The sequence below is a fragment of the Etheostoma cragini genome, chromosome 21 (genome assembly GCF_013103735.1).
Source record: "Etheostoma cragini isolate CJK2018 chromosome 21, CSU_Ecrag_1.0, whole genome shotgun sequence".
Lineage (NCBI taxonomy): Eukaryota > Metazoa > Chordata > Actinopteri > Perciformes > Percidae > Etheostoma > Etheostoma cragini.
The window spans coordinates 7284030-7307062 of record NC_048427.1 but is presented as its reverse complement, the minus strand read 5'-3'; the positions used below and the strand labels follow the sequence as shown (position 1 = coordinate 7307062).

At 40.6% G+C, this 23033-nt stretch overlaps 1 protein-coding gene across 5 annotated transcripts in view; it reads right to left on the bottom strand.

Moving 5' to 3' along the window:
- Positions 1 to 23033, bottom strand: part of LOC117936702 (zinc finger MIZ domain-containing protein 1-like) — a 107186-nt gene that overhangs the window by 73757 nt on the left and 10396 nt on the right. For 4 of the 5 annotated variants that reach the window (XM_034860022.1, XM_034860024.1, XM_034860025.1 and 1 more), the window contains exon 2: positions 1962 to 2061. The gene's annotated coding sequence lies outside the window, so the exon portion shown is untranslated. The remainder of the gene's footprint in view (positions 1 to 1961; positions 2062 to 23033) is intronic. The other variant, XM_034860023.1, reaches the window with a different exon arrangement.

Genomic DNA, 23033 nt, shown 5'->3' with positions numbered 1-23033 from the left:
TATCCTTCCTGTTCAGTTAGTAGAGGCCTCACACTTATCAGTTCCAGATCTCACAAGAACAGAAAGAAAGAGAGACCACTGACAGGAAGGGGATTTTTTTTCCCTCCCCCACTTTTTTCTTTTCCTTTAGCAAGGTTAACAGAATGTCTGCACCCCGCACGTTTCACAGAGGAAAGCAATTATTCATTAGACCTTACACTGGCGCAACAAAGACAAAGACCAACCTGGCAACCTTCAGACATCAACCAACTAAAATGAACCTGGGTGCCATAACTGCTTAGTGTTGAAAGAACTAGTCCATTCATTGATTAGTTGATCAAATGAAACAACTTTAACAATTGTTTGAGTCCTTTATCTAGAAAAAATTACAAAAGTTTTGACTCGAATGTGACATTAAACACTTTCTGTTTAATGCCATCATAATCATTAATATCTGTTGGTTTGGTTCGGTCGGACAAAACAAGCTATCTGAAGATGTAACCTTGTTTTTCTGGCATTTATAGACAAACAGTAGAGAGATTAATCAATAAAGAAGGATAATGATTACAACCTTACACATATTTCATTTCAAATTAAACCTAGCTAGGTTTTCCCTCCGCAAAGGCAACCTTACCTCGTCAACAGTGAGAGGGGAAAATCTGTCATTGAGAGCGAGAGAGAGAGAGAGAGCTGACTGTGAAGCACACGTGTCAAGTCCCTGTTGGTGTCGTATCCCCCTCGTTACACTTGCTCTCACTGTCTACCTCGCCTGACATCTCCACAATAATCACTTTGGTTTATCCCACTCAGCTATGTGGCAGCCAGATGTTTGTGAGGGCACCGTATTTCTCAGCATTCACACTGCTCTAATCAAGATTAACCACTTTGATCTATTCAGTGTGTATGTGCTGGATGTCCCAATTCCTAATCCATAAAGCCATAGCTGTATTGTGTAATACAGTGGACAAACCAATTACATTCCCCTTCCACCACATAATTCTCCCTTTTAGTGGAACGCACACTGTGCCACATATTGCATAAGGATGAACTAGTGGTTTGCTGGTGAAGAGGATTGCCATGACCTTCTGTGTGTGTGTGTGTGTGTGTGTGTGTGTGTGTGTGTGTGTGTGTACACATTCTTCAGACTGCATTTGGAATCGGATGTAGGAAAAAAACATAAACACACGCAACATCTCAGCACTTTGTTACTCAGAGCCCCCCAGGAGCTTTTAATGAAATCAACATGCTTTGCAAGGTGAGCCGACACAGGCCACACACAAACTGCTGCCATCAAATGTTTACCAAAGACACTTGAGCACAGCGGAGGACAGAGCATGTCCGAGCAAACAAAGTTGTACAGTGACAGGGGAGGCACATATCTGTTTCCAGTGACAAGCTTTGCTTAATTCCTGGTATCTCACGTAATTAAAAAGATCCTTACTAAGCCTAGTGATTATCAAGGATTTAAAAATAATTATTTGTGCTCTTAAATTCATGTATTTTATTACACAACCGTATTCTACTTCCCAACATCAAGATTTCTCATGAAGCAGGCTGTGCTAGAGGTGACCACTCAAAGCGCTAGCTGGTGCTGGCTAACAATCAGTAAGCAAGTTCGTTTGCTTGGTCGCTGATGTAACAATCAAGGTGTTTCCCAGCACTGTCAAAGCTTGCTACTGGTCAAGTGTGAAATGCCTAGCATCCACAGTGGTAAACCATATTTACACTTCACTGATAGCAGCACAATGTACAATCACAACTGAAATGAAAAAAGTGTAGAGGACAAAAAAAAGTGACAACCTAATAATATTAGCATAAAGGGTATGAATTCACTGTAGGCACCTCAACACCAAAAAAACTGCTGCTAGCCTGCCGCTAACATTCTGGGTGCCACAACAACCTGCACCTTTCTACTGCTAGAGAAACACTAATTGGAGAGCATACATTTTTAATTCATCCACATGAATTAAAAAAAGACTCACCTGCGTTGATTTCAATCCTTGATTCTTCACCACGAAAGACCCCCCCCACCCATTCACACACCAAGAGGAGAAACACTTCCGCGCCTCACGTCTTCTGTCCCTGAGAGAAATCAGGAGAGGAAAAAGAACATAGGTAAATCACCGCTGCATTATCTACCAATCTCCAAACACTGAATTTTAAGATTTACATTTTTATTTTTTCTCCTAAAGATCAAGCCCACTCAATAATTTCCCTTCTGACAGATTCCTTTGGGCTCTGAGTAACTTCCATCTGCGCTTTGCTTAGCGTGATCCACTTCTTCCCTGCAGATAAAGCTACAGATAAGCTCCTTCACGCTCTCGTGCCCATGAAGGCCAAATCAAAAGACCAACCAATGATCAGTATGGTATCGCATAAACATCCACCACAGAGTAAGTTCACTGCCATGGCACATTTATAATTCACCCCGGATTGACAGATAAGCCCATTAAGAGAGGGCTTCACTATAGCTTTGCACTTAGCCTGGGCTGGCAGGGCTCACGCACATGCCCAGTGACATTCAGACCCTTGAAAATTACCACATTAGTTATTGGTGAAGTTCAAAGGCGGATAACCAATGTGTGCAAGACCATTACATCTAAGCCAGTTATAAACCTTTAACACTAACCAAGAGAAAAAAGAGAACATATGTCTTATCTATATACCCAAATTTAATTTTCTTTAGTGAATTAACAGTTGTGAGTAGTTGTACTTAAGCATAGGGTGGATTCTAGCATGTTAACTTTTCAGAGATCTTAACTGCCACTACTGGCATCTGACAGAGAGTAAACAAAGAAAGAACACTTGGAATATTTAAATATATTCGTTTGCTATAATTCCAATTCTTGAATGTGTGGCTTACCTCAGACCATCTGACTGTTAACATAACTGTATTCAGAAGTTTCACAAGACCTAAAATGTTAAGCAAGGAGTTTGGATGTTGAGAGAAATTATTCAGCTCTTCATGAGAGAGAACAGTACCCTGGAAATCCAGAGTTCTCACGAGAACACAATTTGTATTTGCACAGCGAGTTACACTGGCATGAAGTAATGCTGCTCGTTAACTATACCCTTGTATGTGGGCTGCAACAATTACATCGGTATCTCTGATATAGGCGGGCCAGAGGCGAGCTAAACAGATGACAACAGTTTAATCTACAAGTTAGCGCCGCTGGTAGCAAAGCGTACGTCAACCCATGTGTTGTTGTGATTGGTTGTAGTATTATCCAATGCGATTTTCAAATGCACGCATGGTGCCGTCCCTCAAGATGGGCGACTTTCATTACTCGATGCCCGACCCTTAATCTTTTGGATTATGGTCTGGATTCCAGGCTAAGAGAACAGTACAATATCAGCTAAATTAAAGTCCTCGACCCCTCATTGAATGAAGGGTCTATGTTGAGGTAGTACATAAGTAGAGTCATTTAAAGATGACAGAGCATGCTCCCAGCAGGCGAAAGTATAAACAAACTATTGGCTTTTTTCTTTGTTCGTTTCCTGCACTCCATTTTTGTTTAAAGGGCATGACCCTCATTTTTTAATGGAGGCAAAAAAAAGTTCATTCCTCAAATGTTGAACTACGACATTTCAAGGAGCTGGTTAGGATGGAGGAAGGAAAGAAAGAAAGAAAAAGTGTTTTTTCTCTAGCTTTGTGAATATGTGTGGAGTGTAGAAGTACGGGGCAAATTACATTTTTTTTCCAACTCTCCCCTCCTTTAACCCCTGTTCCCTTAAAGTCTATAGCTGTATCCTGTTAGTGTATCGTTTTCATAAAGTGTCTGCTTAGTGACACACAGCATGCTTGCCATTTCCATCCCCAACCAGAGTTTCTCCTAAGCTCATGCTTTGGTTGACAGGACAAGGCTAATGCTCCAAATATAAAAACTGTCTACCCACAAGGTGTATTTTCACATTCAGCAGGAGAAGGCGGTCCCTTGTGAGTTTATTTTTTATTTTTTTAATCGTTGTAAGATTTTCAGGCAGCATTTCTCTCCTGCTGGAAGTGCAGCTCTCTGAAAGGAGAAAGTGGAGGAGTGCTGGGGGCTCAATGGGTCGAGAGAGAGAGGAGGAGGAGGGGTTGACGCTGGGTGCCTCCTTTTTAAAGCCAGATTCTCCCCAGATACCTCTGTGCTATTCATCAACAGCTTTTCCAGGGCTGTGAAAAATCAATGTGCTCTGCACTGCAAACAGTTCATAATGACGGGGGATGGAGGAAAAAAAGCTCAACTGCAACAGAATTGATTTGTTTAAGTACAATAACACGGCTCTGCAGCGCAGTGAGGAGGAGACTCAAGCACCCAGACAAAGACTGACTGGCAGTAAGGAACCACAAGCAGTAATTGACAAACTGCTGGCAAAGTGCAAATCTGAAATACAGACGCTTGTTATCTAATTAAAGGAGTTGTTTTCTCTGAATTACAACCTGACAGAGAAAAATTCACTTTCTCAAGTGACTGCATATTTTCTGAGAGCAAGATATTTTTTGCAATAAATAAATGTCTCTATCATAAAATAATCTGATAAATACTTGTATGCATGCATTTTTTCAGATTAACTGCAATAAAACTTTTTTGGATTAAAATGTCAAAATAGTTTGGGAAAAATTCCCCTTACAAGTTCCCGGAGCTCAAATTAACATCATCAAATTAGTAATTTTGTAACCTAAACCGGTTTAGATATTTAATTTACAAAAGGATATATAAAAAAAAAAAGCTAATTTTTACATTTAAGAAGGTGGAAAATATGTATCAATTTTGTTTGATAAATAACTTGGTTAACTTGGTAAAATGGTTAACTAACATACTAACTTGATTAAATGAGACACAACAAGCTCTATCACGTGCACACGCACACACACACGCGCACACACACACACGCGCACACACACACACACACACACACACACACACACACAGAGAGTCACGACATCCCAAGACAATTCACCTCCTGATACTGCGGGGGGAAAAAACAGAAGCTCAGAGTAAATTGTGTCAAGACACACACAATAAAACATTTCTCGTTCCTCTCTTAAGCCGGCAACTGAGGTGCATTTATCATTGTTATTATTTCTTCAGAGAGGCCCTCCCATGTTTAATTGGGTCCTCATGGAGTCAAAATCCCCACTGTCGCTGCAGCCAGAGGAGCTGGACAGACTCATTCCTCGCCAGTGATCACCAGGTTTTACAGGCTGCATGAAGAACAGTCATTCTGTATAAAGTGGCCGTGAAACCCGCTGGCAAGTCAGACGGGTGGTGGGAGCTGGACGCCACCCGCTAAGCCTGGACAATGGCAAGAGAGGGACACCTTGGCCGAAACTCTCACCTGGCTCTGCTCGCAACACTGTGGGAAAGGCTCTTAAGACCCACAGGCTGCTGTTCACCCATCCAGCCCTTTGAGGCTATTATTCCCAGTGGGCCACATTTGCATTTTAACTGGTGTATACAGTAGGTTTTTGAATGCACATGGACATCAAGCATGTGAACAAATGAAACAGGATTAGAAAAAAATTAAAGAGGTTTTTTTCGGCCTCAGTTAAAAAAGGGAAATGATTAGGGGTGGGAATCATCAGACGCTTCCCGATACGATATCATCACAATACGTATGCCACAATATGATATTATTGCAATTTTATACATATTGCTATATTATGTGATATATTGCAACTTATAACCTTTTTTCCATCTTGGAATTTTTCCCAATTTCAAATTATTTCCCCAAAAGGAAACTTTGTCAACATTGTTTTATCTCTTTATACAATTCTCTGTTTGTTCATCTCACTTCAATTTTAATGCTGAAAAATGTGATTGTCAAGCAGACAAACTGACCAACACATACAGAATATAATAAAAGATTGATACTTGGCTCCTATGTATGAACATAGTATTGCCAGTGAAAATATTGCAATACTATGCTGTTAAAACATAAACATGCAGAGCTACTTTCCATGAGTAGTGTTGAATTAACTGTTTGCGGATTGTCATTATTAATGGTAGGATGATACTTTCTCAAAAACATAGAAATTACCTTTTATTGCATAAAATTGCAAATGCAAATTGTTCCCTTTTTTACCACATGACAGATAGCAATCATCAGCAGTTTTAAAAAAGCAGGGAAAACTAAGACATGTGTGAGAAGGAACCATTTTAATCACTAGGGCTGTAACATTATGCATTATGAAACCAAAATTACGACACTCAGATCCACAAACCTGTGTCGCGAAGTGAGAAGGCAGAATCGCAACACACTCCTTCCAACTCCCAGAGTTATCCTTCCTATACAAATCCAATGCTATCACATTTTTAAATTACCACTAGTCCTTTCTGTGCCTTATCCCCTTTTAGTCATGTAAATTTAAGTGCTGACCGGGCTGGCTGCTAGCTGGCTGGGGGCTGGCTATGTATGTGTCCCCGGGCCGGGTCTGTTGTGAGCGTTCATCCCAACTGAGCCCCTGTTACCATTACCATTATTATTATTATGTCTCATTCCAACGAGTGAATGAGCCACTGGAGATACAAAATAATCTTTGGTGTTGGACCGATAAGGTTAATAACAATCTGGTAAGTTCAAAAAATGACATCACTTTACCTTAATGCAGCCTTTAAAACCAGGAAAATATGACACTTGTGTAATATTACGATATCCAAAATATAAGACGATATATAATAACCATATGTTGCCCAGATCTACAAATCAACACAAGAAATAATTCTGTTTTTGTGGCACTACTAATAATAACATGTCCTATGAGTAACCCTGTTTTTAAATAAATCATGTCAACTTTGGTTACTGGGGAAGTCGGGTTATTGCAAACCAACATAAAGCCTTTTATTGAGTATTATCCTAATTTACAGCTGTAAGGTTAATGCCTGCATATGCGGTACGTACCATACTGTACCTACAACCAAATCCAGGTTAGCGGAGGAGGGATTGAACAGTTCCCAACACACATGCTGCTGGTCTCTGAGGACATATGGAATGATTACATTATCCAGTCACATTTAGTTATGAGGCAAAGCCATGAACACCAAGTTTATACTCTGCAGTGAATAAGTGCTATAGTGATGATTACAGGTTTAGAGATAATGGATTTTAGCGTGATACATTTAGAGCGCATGAGACATCAGCTCAGTTAGCTCCCCGGTCTTCACTCTCTACTGATTAACACAAATGCTGGCGCCTTGTTAACCACCGCCGCTGTAATTATGTCGAGACGCACACACATACACATAACCTATACAGCACACACAGGCACACACACTCCAGTGAAAAAACAGTTTGGTCGTATACATATTTTGTGCCACCCGATCAGCATCACAGCAACTACCAATTATGTGTCTTATTCATGCAAATGCAGGTAATTTGCTTCCTGCTGTGCACAACTTCCCAATGTGTGGGCCCTTTAGCATCAGTTGTTTGGATTGGGGATCACCTAATCAAGTGAAGTGTAATTTAAGGGTGTGATTCTGCTTGGGTTTACATTTAGCAGTTTCCAGAAGTTTTGATAACACTAACTTGATTGCTATGATCTTGAAAATGTAGCAACATTGCTACAGCAAAGTCCAACAGGACAAGAAATGAGCAGTCAGATGATCAGAAGAGCTAACAGTAGAATATCTAAAACCCTAAAACTGAATGTGAGCACATTCATTACGCAGGAATGCCAGTGAGTGCACAACTACTGTAAGTACGGTGGGGTTCGAAAGCTTGGGCACCCACAGTAAAAATTTGTATTAATGTACACAAAGAAGCCAAGAAAAGATGGAAAAATCTCAAAAAGGCATAAAATGACAGATTAGACATTTGTATAATAGGTTACAAAAAGTTAGATTTTATTTCCATCATTTACACTTTCAAATTAACAGAAAACCAAAAAATGACATCTGTAAAAGTTTGGGCACCCTGCAGAGTTAATACCTTGTACTGCCCCCTTTGGGAAGTATCACAGCTCGTAAACAATCCTTGTAGCCTGCCAAGAATCTGTCAATTCTTGTTTGAGGTATCTTTGCCCATTCTTCCTTACAAAAGTCTTTCACTTCTTTGAGATGTCTGGGCTGTCTGTCACGCACTGCTCTTTTAAGGTCTATCGTTAGGGTTTCAATTATGTTGAGGTCAGGAGATCGTGAAGGCCATGGCAAAACCTTCAGTTTACGCCTCTTGATGTAATTCAGCCGTTGATTTTGAGGTGTTTGAAGCTATCCTCGCTTTAACTTTACATTTTTCACAGATGGCATCAAGTTTACCTCCAAAACTTGCTGAAATTTTATTGAATCCATTTTTCTTTTACCTGTGAAATGTCCCTGTGGCACTTTCTGCAATGCAACCCCAAAGCATGACTGATCCACCCCCGTGCTTAACAGTTGGACAGAGATTCTTTCATTAATTCTGTGCCCTTTCTTTTCCAAACGTACCTTTGCTCATTCCGGCCAAAAATTTCTACTTTAACCTCATCGGTCCACAGAACTTGTTTCCACAATGCATCAGGCTTGTCTATATGTTCATTTGCAAACTTCCAACGCTGATTTTTGTGGTGAGGACGTACAAGAGGTTTTCTTCTGGTGACTCTTCCATGAAGACCATATTTGTACAATTATCTGTTTACAGTGGAATGGTGTACCACAACTCCAGTGTCTGCCAGGTCTTTCTCGATAGATCGTGCAGGCAAACGTGGGTTTTGACTTGCTTTTCTCACAATCCTGCGAGCTGTTCTGTCTGATATTTCTCTTGGTCTTCCAGATCTTGCTTTAACTTCCACTGTTCCTGATGACTGACATTTCTTAATTACATTTCGAACAGAGGATATTGGCATCTGAAAACGCTTTGCTATCTTTTTATAGCCTTCTCCTGCTTTGTGAGGGTCAACTATTTTCACTTTCAGAAAACATCACCTGGTCTTTCCAGACAATGATTGAGAACAATCCATGACACTTTCAGGTCTCACCTTACCAAGGGAGGCGGTGCATTCTAGAAACTCTGCAGGGTGCCCAAACGTTGGCAGACGCCATTTTTTTATTTTCTGTTATTTTGAAAGTGCAAATGATGGAAATAAAATGTCACTTTTTGTGACATATTATACCAATGTCTAATCTGTAATTTGGTGATTTTTCCATCCTTTCTTGGCTTTTTTATGCACATTAATAAAAAAGATTTACCTAGGGTGCCGAAAAATTTCGAGCCCCACTGTATAGTGGGCCAAAGTTGAATAATGTATTTGATTAAATTAAGAATTACTGAGGTGGGTGTTTCTTTCTATTTCAGAAGGAGTGAGTTTATGCTTAGGTGAGTCTTACATGAAGTGATGAAGTGATGGCTTCAATAATATTTCTCCCCCTCCTCCTCAGTATATCTTGTTTCAAAGGAGAGAGCAGCCCAAGAAGAAGCCTGTGTTTTTATTCCTTTGTTTCCAGTCTTTCCCTATCAGAGCGAGAAGGTGGTAGCAACTCCCGCGAGGGAGAAAGAGATAGAGGTGTAGGCTGCTGGCAGAGCGATAAAGCAAAGAAATGCGGCATCGTAGAACCAGACACAAAAATGATGCCCCCTACCTCCCGCACTCTGTCCTGCTTCATCTGCAAAGCTAATCCTGTGCCCTGAAGCCAGAGATTCCTCTTTGGTCACCTAGGCTGTTCTCACCGTTTCACTGGCCCTGGGGCCAAGCAGGGTTTACGAGAGGTGAAAGACTTCATAATGTAATAGAGACAAGCGAGAGAGAAAGACAGAGAGCGCTAGAGATATAGAGGAATCAGCCAATTGCAATGAAAAGGTGGGTGTAATGAGGCTTGATCTGTCACAAGAAAGAACAACGGTCCTGTATTTGCATTTTCAGCCCCTTTCTTCATCTCCCTTCCTTATCTTTTCTTTCTCCTTTTCGTAATAAGGAAAAAGAAAACGCAACGAGAGGGAAGAAAGGTGGGGAGCGGACATATACACAGAGGAATCCAGGGAGGGGAAAGAGATCACGTTACTATTGGGAGGGAAAAATGATTAAAGGCTGAGATGAACACAATCTGCTGGTTCCAGAGGAGAGAGGAAGGAATTTCCAGAGCCAGTAAGCAAAGCATCACAAAGAGACCTGCCTCTCCCTGCTAGTCAACCATGACACTGCCGCCACAAGCACATTTACTACATCCGCCCTTTTACACTAGCCTATGGCATGTGTCATTAGCAGGTCTAGAACATTGATTTTTACATTTATCATTGATCATTGCATTTTTACAACATTGCTACCATCTAATTATAGGAAATACTATGTATTCGTGTAATATTTTACACAGAGTTGCCCATGTGGCAATCCTCATGATTGGGATTGTTGCAGCTCACTAGGTATAACAGTGCTAAGATGACTCTGTTGCAGAGCACCTTTGAGGCAAAAGGGAGAAAAGAAAGAGGAAGAAAAACAGCAACATCAATAATGAAGTGAAGGAGACGGGGGAAGAAAACAAAGCCGTTCATAACAAATGAGAAAACAGGCAGAGCGTCTCATTGCGAGAACACTAACGACAATCAATTAGCAATTGCTCATGATCTTGGGTGCGTCGGTGTATAAGGTGTCTTAATGAGTCCCATTTCCATTAGCTGCTCGACTCGAGAGGCATAAGGAGGAGGCTGCTCCCACCAGCTCCTCCATCTTAATGCCTAATGACTACAAGAGTGCATTACTCCATCAATTCCTCGCTTCTCTTTGTTTATCCCCTGCGTAAATAATGGTCAACCATTACAATGCATTAAGCGGGCCACTCTACGTAGAGGAAACAAGAGGGAGAAAGAGGAGCACGGCATCTTCTAGTGATCTCTACGAAATCAGCTAATACCGTCCATGTGGTGGCTAAGTGGGGGGGTTCAAAGAAGAACAAGCATCTGATGCTTGGTGCATGTCTTGCTGTTTTTAACTGGGAGGTAAGGTTGTAGAAAATGTGGGAGTAGAAGGAAAGGTTAAGAAGTGCCTTGTGTTAGAAACACCTTATCAAATCATGTTGCCATAAAGGGCCAGTTCACGCAAATTACCCCAAAAAAAACAAGATTGCTTTGGGCAACTGAGCGAACAAAACAAAACAACTTCATTAGCTAAATATTTCAAAAATAAACAGCCATACACTCTACAGATTGTTGGTAGTTGGAGAGTAATCTAGCTTCTTCAGTGTCCCTCCACCTATGCAGGTCTTTTCCATAATATCCAATCAAACATCACAGTTGTGCATTGTTATGTTGTCATGTACGAACGTGCTGTCATTTTTTAAATCTGGACCATTTGAAAAATAAAAAAAATCTTTTATAGTTGTTGAGATGGTATCAGGAGATTATTGCAGCTTTTTAGCTCCCTGCAATATTTAGTTAAAAAGGACCAATAGGAACTACTTCTTCAAGAGAAAGTAGTTCCATTGAAAAGTGTTCAGAGCAAAGCGTGTGAATAATCAGAAGTAACCAGGACATTGTTCATTCAATTTCCCTTGAACAAGATAATCAGCCTACAACAATAAACTCAGTGACAAAAAATAAATGGCTTTGGGTCTCATGCAATCAACACCACAGAGAAGACTTTATCTGTGTCATATGGCAGACTATAACGTACCTCTGTTGTTGTAGTGATTTCACCCTGGATTGTACCAATCAATATTTCACCCAGGGCTCCATCACTCCCTTTCTATTTTTCTCTCAATTTCTGGCACTCTCTGGTTTCCCTCTTGTGTCACAGCACCAGACAGGATAAAAATTAAACGCATCAGCAGAAAAACACACAAGTGGAAATGATCTTGCTGCTGCAGCAGCTCGGGTCATGAATTCAGCTAACTGAGCTTATCACAGGCTGCCGCTATTAGTCTTAATAGCCACGGTGACAACCCGCCTTGAGAGGAGATGGGCTCTGCTTCCCGGGGCTCACCACAGACAGGTGATTCTCATCTATGGTCTCTTCATGTGTCATAGCGAGACCAAAGCTGGCTGAAAAATGTCTGGCGGCTAATTGGAGCAAAACATCAGAACCCGGCAGGCCATTACAGACACCAGAGCCATATGTTCTTACAAACTCGGCATCAATCAAGAACAAATTAAGAATTCAATCAAACGGGTGATAACGTTTAAGCCATTCAAAGCAGTTGTCTTGAATTATGAGGATGGAAAGATCTAAAATAAACACATAAGCCAAATTCTATACTTACCAATATACCATATACAGCACAGTAACATATCTGCTGACAGTGTAAATAAGTGTGCTAACACGTTAGCCATAAAAACTGCTGCCCAACAAGTGCCCAAAGCAAAGCGATTTGAAACCTTATCTTTTGTATTTCAGGATCTTCCAAGAGAGTCCTGGATGATTTAACAATACTATTGGTTGTGGTTTTTGTGTACTGTACCTGTACCTTTCACAAAAACAAACTACATGTTTATTCATCTTTTGTACTGGAAGGTTCCGTCGCCATCCAAGCCTTAGAAGTGGACCATCATTATGTTCAGGGACCATTATCAAGATTTTTTACCTCCACAACCTTGGCCAGAAAAAATAACTTCTCCTTTTTTACTACTCGGAGTCAATGGCATCCAACAGACACAGTATGTATTACATTGCACTTTTCTTCTTGTAGAGTTAGTAGCATCAATAACAGCTCTGCAGGATTTAATGCAAACATAATCATTTATTTGCTTCAATGTGGGAGCGCTTCATGACTGTAAGAGGGAATAATGCCAGGGCCAAGAAGTGCATGTGGCATAAGAGTGAATATCTTACTGAGAATAATGATTTTTCCCTCAGAACTAAAAGGTTACTTGCTGTAGCCGGTGGAGGAGCCATTGAATGCGACACACAGCCAGGCTGAAGAGACAGGGCGGCAAAGCGACAGTGCTAAGTTAGGTACATCACAAAGTCAAACCACATGAAAGAAGCACATACAATCAGCTCACATAAGAGAGGCCAGCCTGCATCAACACCATTGTACAACAAAAAAAACACTGAATACTCTAAGATCTTCACTGCCCCGTAACATGAAGCACCCCAAACACTGTTTAGAAAACAAATGTCAGGGCGTCTTTTCAGCCCGAATGATTTCCCAAGAGCCGGAGCAATCCTCAGTCACTCTCCTCCTCCACAAACGACCAAGCTTCTGACTGGGGCCATGTCAACATGTTGCGGCGTTTAGACAGGGGGAGGGACGAATTACTTTGATCCACTTTGAGGCATGTCTTCCTTTGCTGACAAAAGCCCGTTAGGATTCATGAAGGGAGAGGAGACACTTGTGCATTGCCTCTGCAATGCTCAGGCACATCGTCGGAACATGAAGTCCAAATAAGAGGTTAACTAATTAAGGCAAGTTTGAAGGATGTAACTTCCAGACCACAGAGACAGTAGAGGTAGCAGAACCTGTGGCAACCTCTTATCATAACTGAAATGACACCCTATTTTACAAACACGACAGAGTGCAGAGATACCGGGCAGAACAGCCTGTAGCTGCAGATTTCTGTGTAGAACAATGGGACTCTGTGCTGATTTCTGGCCTGAACAATGGCAGGATGACATGGAGCCTGACAGACACACACAGAGCATCAGGGTCTACACTGCAGACAGGAGAGGCAGCTTCACAGAGCAACAACACTGCCAAAAACATATCCTCATCTTCCTTTTTCCTCTTTCAGCAACTTGTATGTGTTTTGGCACCTCTGGCACTCGTAACTCAAAAGTGAATAGTCAAACTTTGAGCACCACCACGGGCACAAGCTAGTGGAGCGAAATGAGCCAGTCCCCGCTGAACAATTGAGCATGAGCTAAATACATCTTAACCGGAAGATATGAAAAGTTTCCACCCAAATCCAATGCAAAACATAACTCACTTTCCAGAAAATTGGCAAAAGAAACTGTGAATAAAGGTGCGCATCGAGATAAACCTGCACAAATTCAAATAAATAAAAACAGGTGGATTAAACTTAATGATGAAGTGTATGGATCTCAAACTCTAATTACCTGGGAGCTAGTGTTATTTTAACAATACATTTTAACAACTAACTAACATAATCGTATAGGGAGAAAATCCAAATAGATTTTAAAAGAAGAATTTAAAACAGAATTTAAATCTTAAAATCCAAAATTATTTAATTAAAATTATTTATAATGTACTGTATGTATTCTGTTAGTTTTGTAAAGTCAACATATATTATTTCTACTTATTGTGTTGTTTCCTCCTAGTTTAATAATGCTTTTATTGTTCTTAACAGCTGTCTGTTCCAATTTTAATATGTTTTACCTTATACTCTCTTGCTTTGCTTTCTCGTACATATTTCTGCTTCAGTGTTGCGTCTTGTGTTGTGCTAAGTTCTGCATTGTGCTATGTTTTGTTGTTTTCTGTTTCTGTGATGTCTTGTGCTAAGTTTTGTTTCACTTGTGTTGTCTTGCTTTTTATTTCTTTGTATTTAAAAAAAGCCTTTTTTAACATCGACGGCTGCGGACCACAGATGAAAAAATAGCCTTTTGCCTAATTCTGGCTTTTTTAACCCAAGGGAAATCATGTTTTTTATTCATTTGCACTGTTCCCTTTCATAAATAAACTGACTTGAATTGAAAAATTAACAAAAGAAATGTATTATAAAAAGACAATACCGGAAAATAATAAAATACAAAAAAAATGGTAGTGTTAAATCCAGGAGGTGATGAAATCTGAAGTGCCCTTCATTATTTATGTCCTCGGAGAATGACTTGAAGCAGCTTTGCTTCTCTTATCAATCATTCATCTGCTTTCCATTGAACACACTATGCTCCTCCAGCGTCAAATCAGGCTTGAAGTGGCTAAAGAACCACCAATTTTTTTCTTTAATAAACAAGCCTAACATGAATCTCAAACACCTGCTCTCAAAGCGATCAACAACACACTAATGCGGGGGTCCCAAGCATTCCGTAACCTGTCAATCATTTAAAAACAACACTCAGGTCTCATAAATTAAGAAGAGGATGCCAGAACCCATTTGCCCTGGCTCCTGTGCATGTCTTTGTGTTTTGCAAACACATCAACAGTGAAAACTTGAGATTGAATCAAACTGAAATAATAATGTTGATGCTTCTTTTATAAAAAAAAAGAAAAGAAAAAAAACAGCCCAAGTCGCAGCCTTCTCACCTTCCCATCTTGCACCCTGTCTGAACAGAACAGGATCCCATTTCACTCGACTACAGCAGGTGTTTGGTTAACAGCAAACATAATCAAACTTTGTGGTCTGTCTATCTGTGGAGCAGAATTGAAAGCAGTTCTTTGGTGGCAATCTCCAATTACCTTATGCGTGCAAGTGTTCACTGCCCTGGAACTTTTCCATTTCAGTATTACACTCAAGATGCCCCATCCAAAGCCAACCAGTAGCGGCGGCAGCAACACAGCAGACCGTGTCATCCGTGCACCGCAGGGGGATCCTTCCAAGCTGCAGTGAATTCCTCGTTTTGTCTGGGAAAAGATTCATGTCTATACAAACCGCAGGTGCAGTGAGTTTTTTTTTTTTTTATAAATCACCACAGTGAAAAGGGGGCAGGGCAACACTGAGCTCCCCCTCGGCTATGTTTGTCACAATTACTCGGTAGGTCAACTTTCTCCCAGTCTCATTAAGAGGTAAAACACTGAGGCTAGAAAAAAAAACGTCTTTTTTGGACCCCCGCAGGAAATGTTTCAGTTTGCTGCCGCACGCTCGGAAAGCCACTGATGCAATCGTTCTCAAGCCCTCACAGTGGATTTGGAAAACAAGAATGAGGGATTATTTGATCCACCTTCAATTCAAGAGGCCAATTCAGCCCAACCAATCAATACTAATCAACTGGGAGATAACAGGAGAAGAAATTCCCTCTGCTGCAGCCAAACACTCATGTATCAGGACTTATAACACACACTCAGGCGTTCTCTGCTCCTTCTCTCACACATCCAGTGCAGGAAAGTAACTAAGTACATTTAGCCTAGTTAAATACTGTTCTAAAAGTACTTTTTTTAAAGATGTACTTTACTTGAGTATTTCCAAGATATACTACTTACAAGGAACTTTTAAACTGTTTAGTTTTCCATCTGTGATCATGAATGTGACCTCGAACTGCCAACGAGACTTATGGTGAAAAGAACCCTATTTTTACCTAGTTTTTATTAACGCCTGTGCCCCAGTCCGATATTTCCCTCAAAGTCACACAATGATTTACGGCAGGCAGGCAGGCTCTACAGTAACACGTTCTGATGGGTCACAGGTGTCCACGTAACTGTGGAAAAGCCTGTATTTGAGTATCCAGCCAGGTAAAAAATAGCAGGACTAGCTTTAGAAATGCCTAATTGTATTTTAATTTTATTAGAAGTTGTCTGTTGTAGTTATGATTGATACAAGAACAGGGCCCTCAAAGACTTTTATCAGATGGAGACAGTTACGGGATTGTAAATGATTCAAAACAGACCCCAACCCTGGCCCTCTTGCTCATGTGTATGTAATATGTATATTACCATGAACTAAATAACCTTACAATGCGAGACGTGGTTGTACATCATTAGCCGACATGAAATTACATCCACCTTCCATTTGGCGTCCTGTTTTTATTTCTTTTTAGTCCGTCTGAGGTAGCCTAGTATTTTCTTTTTGTCCCCCTGTGCGGGCTTTGGTTTCATGAAAGGTGCTATATAAATCATAGTTATTATTACGTTGCCTGCTGCAACAAACTCTTGTTAAGGGTTTGGCTTGTGACACAGTGACAGTGACACCCGGTTTAGGCTAAGTTATTGTTTGCAACACTTGAAATGCAACAATGTATCTGTTCTGTATTCTCTTATTGTAAATGAGTGATTTTCTGTCTGAGCAAAACAGTCATCGCAACTATATGACCTTCCAAAAACGCGATCTCTAAAACATCCTCTTGATAGAAGCTATGGTAAAAACACTACTGCATTTGTCCAAAGGGGCCACTAGAATCAACACAAACTGAAAGTAGCTTGTAGCCACACTAATCCTTTTAACCCACTTCATTTCAGAGGGAAATTCTTCCTTATATCAAAGCTAAAGTTTCTGGTATCACATCATTTTTGACCAAATACATCGTTGTTGATATTGCCCTGATATTGTCGGGTTGACTTCTGGTGCTTCCTCTAAGCCTGTTTTGATAAATATTCACCAATAAAGTGGATATAACACTTATATATCATATCACAATATATTACAATATCCAAGTATTGGACAAACTAAAACAAAAGAATCTCTAAAATTATTAAATTTAATTCCTTTCCTTAATAGGAGTAAGGAAATAACTAAGGAAAAGCCTCACATTTGACAAGCTAGAACCATAAAAAGTTTGGCATCTTTGCATAAAAAATGACTTTACTCGTTGTACAGTATATAATGTTGGATGGTTTGAATTAGACTATAACAATTCATCATATTTTACAAGCTCTTGATGTGTTTTGTACGTAACATATACATTTGTAAAGTAACCAGTCGCTATAGGGTATTAGGATGACCACAACTTAAAAGGTCTTGTGTGGAGTAGGCTTTGAAACAGTGGTATTGCATCTTTTACTTGAGTAAAAGACCTTAACTCATCTTTCACCACTGCCCCAATCTCATTGCAACACCCTGCGAATGATTAATTCACAGTATTAACCATGCTGACATTGTCACGCTCTGAAAGAGTACAGGCTGTAGAGGGTGCCTTTCATCTGAGCCAAGGAACAACAAAGAGAATGAGCTTTTCAAGTTAACACAGGAAACATATATTTAATGAGACAACCACTGCAATCTCCGCAACCACCCTAAGTGAGTCTGACCCCACACCGCAGCTCGGCCGTGCTGCCAAACAACAGTCACGGCAGTCTAGACGAGGCCAAGCGGCGACGAGGGCCTCCCGAAAGCTCTTGTAATGTACAAAGAATTTGGTGCGGTTTCCTCGCAGCAGAGAGGAAGCGCATCAGTGAGAGTGAAGAGGGAGCGAGATCCCCGCAGAGGTCAGAGCGTGTCCGCGGAGGTGTCAGGGGGAGTAAATGGGCATGACTGCAGAACACGGGGTTATACCCACTCTTCTCCCTCCGCATTCTCTTCTTTGCAGGGGTGCCTTCACTGACTTGTCCCCGAGCGATTCCGAGCGAGAATCAGCACGGCTTCCCTTGCATGCCACGCAAATTGGAACAGGAAACGATTGTCGGCTTCAGGGGAAATCACCACGTTATTAGAAAACAAAAGGTAGATGTGACGTGAAAGAGGATCTCTGGGAAGAACGGAAGGAGTTGCATGTCGAAGGGCGGAGTTGCATGTCGAAGGAAGGAGTTGTCATGTCGACAGATCAAGCCTGTTTGATGACTCTGGAGGTTGCTGCGTGTTCTCTGCACGGCTGGCTGATGCTGACACCAGTATCAAGGGCCATGAATATTCAGTGACCAAGTAAATAAGGCGGATAGCACTTGACTTGTTTAACACAGACCTTTGGCACCTTCCTTCTAAAAAGACAACAAGGTGAAGCAGGGGAACAAATGTGTTGGTTGTTTGTGGGCGACAACAATCCCCGCTGATGATTTGGATGGTTTTCAAACAAAGAAAATGAGCTTTAGTGGGCGAGCCACATCAAAATAAGCTGGACGGGGGAAAACAATCAGATTTCGTCTACGGGATTTGTGTTGCTAAACTGCTTTTTTTGGAGAATGGTATTAAAATATAAATATGTGGCATCATGCCTTGCAATATGCTGACATTTACATTCTTAGAAAAACATGTTTCCCTCAAGGATAATCCCTGCTGGTATCAAAATGCTTGCTCTCTAAATATTTACCAACCCAGAGTCACATCTAAAGCCTAAAACAGGCACCTTGAGACTTCCTTTTTTTCTCCAAGTGTTGTGTCCCAAAGGAAATGCCGTGAAAGCACTACAGACTATCTCGCAAGTGAGTAAACTCTCTGAGCACACAACGCATTCCTCCAACACTTCAAACAGCACAAGGAAAATATATCTGCCACCAACAAACTGCACTGCTTAAAATCAGAGTCTGAGAGACGAGCGAGGATTTATTTGGTTTTCCTTATTCTGTTTTTTTTTTTTTACATAGAAAAAAAGGCAGACAGTAGTAAATGTGTAAACCTGACAAGAAAAGTAATGTAAATATTGACACGTTGATATTTATCGCTTAGGCTTCTCCACCGGACGTGTCCAGGTAGAGCCATGAAACATCTGCTCATTATTATAACAGGCTCTATCAAAATCTATCTTTTAAGAGTCAAATACTCACAATACTCCTTCAATAACAATGGAAAAGGAGCAAGTTGCAAGCCTTTCTGAGCCACTTTTTACGCTAAAAGATTGGATGATAATTAAATATTAATATAGAGTGTACTGTTAGTTCAGGTGGAGCATTAAAGTTGTGTGTCATACATGCCAAACAATGTAACTTCTCACTAGTTCTGCAACAAGTATTTTCATTATCATTTTAGCTGACGATTATTTTCTTGATGAATTAATTAATAGTTTGGTATATAGGAGATCAGAAAAAAAATTCAATTAGCCCAGGGTGAAGCCTTCTAAGATACATATCACGTAAAAGATGAAAACAAGAAAAGAAAAGCAGCAAATCCTTACAAATTGAATTACAAACAATATTTTTTTATTATTGTGATATTGATTTCAGCCTGATTTGATACTGAACAAAGCTTTTGGTGGAGTCTTCCTTTAATGGGGTTGGTTAGCAGCTCATACATGACCCCATACCTAAATACACACATGCAAACTCACAGATACAAACTCTTATATAAACAATATGAGCTGTCAATAAAATGGGAACACGAAGGGGTCCTCCTCCTAACATTACCCAGCTGAGTTTCTTTCCGCAACCTTAGCAGGGACACAGCTTCCACATGAACTGAGAGGTTGTGTAGCACTCAACACCATACAACGTTACCGACACACACAGACACACATGCACACACACAGACACACCTCCACCAGCTCAGTGCGCCCTGCCTCCTGATAAGCTGGTTTGCCAAGCTCGCCAGCACCACTGTTGACTCCGTTTGCACAACCGCTCCATTGTTGCTGTGCAGAAGGGACAACTGCACTTTGGACCTTTCAGTGGGGAAATCCTTCTATTTTGTTTCCCTTAAGGGCATCCACTGTGGTTTATCTGCAAGCTGCCGACCACACACACTTTAAACACTGCATTAAGGATATCTAAGGATAGAAAGCATAAACAGTAGCTGCTGCATATCCGGTGCTGCTGCTGTTAAGTACTGTACAGTCGGTTTGCCCGGCAGCTGATTTTTCCGGAACTTAAAAAGACTCATAAAAAAAAGCAGCTGAATAATCTGGGTTGCTGGAACCTGATCCACTTCCAGCTGACCTATTGCGCAAAACAATATTAAACGTAATAGTTGGGCTGAGTTAAGTGATTGCAATTTATGAGTCCATTTACCTAGATTACATATTGAATGACAAATGATTACCTCGGTGAAGTAAAGCTTACACACACAAAAATAACCCCGCCGTGCAAAAATACAGAGCTTTATCAAACTTAACAATCGGCTCAGTGTCTGTCTACTGTGAGTCTGGCTGGGCTGAGGGCTGAACAGAATTTAAAAAATGCATGACAAGACTAGAAGAAGGAGGAGGAGGAGAGGTTGCCTATTTAAATATCCATACATATCCTCCTTTCTTTTGGCTCAAGCTCCATTAAGCTAAAATTGATGTGGTTTGAATAGATGTTGCCTCTGAATCTGGTCAACTGGCCAAATGGATTAAGTGTATCAAATCCATTTTCCTGAGTGCATTGAGTAAGTGTCAAAATGAAACATTTTCAATGTATCCCCTTAAGGTCCAAGATTTCTTCATCCTGCTGTAAAACAAGCTGCTTACCCTGCAAAAACAGGCTGCAACACATCGCTAAATGTGGCCCGGGCTTTAAATTAGCCTGACACAATGCAAATATTTGATTCACTGTGCAGCCAGAAAGGAGCTACATGACTTTCACGCATTCAGCCCAGACTATAAAGAAACAATGTAGCCTACTTTGCACACTCCTCACTGCTCTTTTCTTTTCAGCCACATCCTCTTGGATTTTATGACTTGGGTTAAAATGCAACCATTAAATATTCATGTGCGAGGGCTTTCACCCGTGAAGCAGTTCCCACCCCCACCCCCACCCCTCTCTCTGAGCTTTAGAGAAAGTGAGAAACTTTTTTTTGATTTTTACTGACGGGAGCTAAATATTAAAAAAGAAGCTTTGGGAGTTCAGCAAAGTGTAGACTACCCCTCTCCAATGTCCTACTCCGTTGATATGAGCCTTGCCTTCTTGCCTTTCATCCATATTGTTCTTCAAATTTAACAGAGTAGTGAGACTCTTGTGGAGTATATTAACATGACAATGCAAACTGTGGAGATTAATGAAAAAAATAGTAGCTGAACAATGACACAATGGAAATTGATGGTTGACAATCATCTCAAAGAGAATTATGTGGTCTCTTTTAGTCATCAGCAAACATGCATCATAAACTATATATTGCTCATTAATTTTTCACTTGTTGTCTTGGCTGTTTATTATGCAAAACATTTCCCATCAGCAGCTAAAGTAATGACACAAATAATTCATACTTTGCCTCTTCGAACTCCTGGCACGCTAAAATCCATAATACATAGTAAGTTAGAGCGTCTATAAAAGATTAAGGATGAAATTCTATCTTCAGGTATAGACAGTAGCATAACTAAGGCTGAAATATGATTTTCCTGCAGTGAACATTAGGGAAATAGTTTGAGGCTTTATTTGCGTTGATGTGATCCGCATACAAAACGAGGGATGCAACATTCAGGGCTTCTCCAAACAAGCAATTTTACAGACAAATGAAGCAACTGCTGAGACATGCACCCAGTCTTTGTGCCAAAGGTGGCGGAACACATGTATGACAACTCTGCGCCGTAGGTTGATTTAACTGCCGAAAAAAGCCACAAGGGGGAGAGGAAAATGAAGCCTTACAATAGTGTTGTTGTGTGAGAACAGTGGAAGTGCGAGCGGGCGGCATGACAAGTTCATTCATTCTTAACTAATCTTTTTCGTGATTTGTGAGTAACAATTCGTGCCACTCAGTAATGAATGAGGGACTAAGCTAATTATTTGGATATATGTGAATAATATCAGCTGCCAAAGGCAAGTATACAGCCAGTCGTTATCTGTGTATGAGAAGCATGCAGAAGCGATCACTCTTTCATCAGTCACCAGAACGTCAGCTGATTGAGAACGATCCATTTTTCTTTCTACTGCACCAGTTTGAAAGATGCCACTTGCCAGAAACAGAGTCAAACTTTCCACCGCGGCTCGTCTTTGCCTTTGATCCCAGACAAATACGAAAACAAAAACTGGAGGATGGCTTGTGGAACACTGAGGCTTTTCAGAGGCATTCTTCCACTCTTGGAAGGCTGCCTGCTCTTTTGAACGTTTTTTTTTTCCTTTCTTCAAAGCAATCGCCAGTGACATTACCCATTCTCCTCCCAATTAAAATATATTGAACACAACCAGGAAACACTGTTTGGCTAATATCATCTGAACTAGCTTGTCAAAAACAAACAAATACAGCGATCAGGGGCAAAGAAGGAGCCTTTCTCCAACCTTTTGAGTTCATAACCAGCATTTAATCCGCCGTAATGATTTACAATATGTAAAGTCAGGCAACATTTACTGTAACAGATAGAATGTGACCCAGCATAAATCATACTTTTTTTTTAAATTTTGAATGAAAATACCATTATAAACGTATTTCAAATTATATTACAGCACTGGCGTTTATTTGCACAAAGGACATTAAAGGCAGACAAAAGTGACTTGATAAGAAGATTACCGGCAGAAAAAGTCAAAATTATGCAAAGGAAAGTGTCAATATGACAGTAGTTTACAAAGTCGCCAAGCAGGCCGTTTCTTTGCCCAAAAAAACATTAATCGCAAACTCTGTGAGAAGTGGTAATACATTCTACAAAGAAACCCATTGGGCTCAACCCCTCCTCCGGCCAGTCCAGATTAGGTTTCACATTCCTACCTCTCCCTCTCTCTCTCTCTCTCTCTCTCTCAAATGCGCGCACACACACACACACACACACACACACTTTTGTTAAG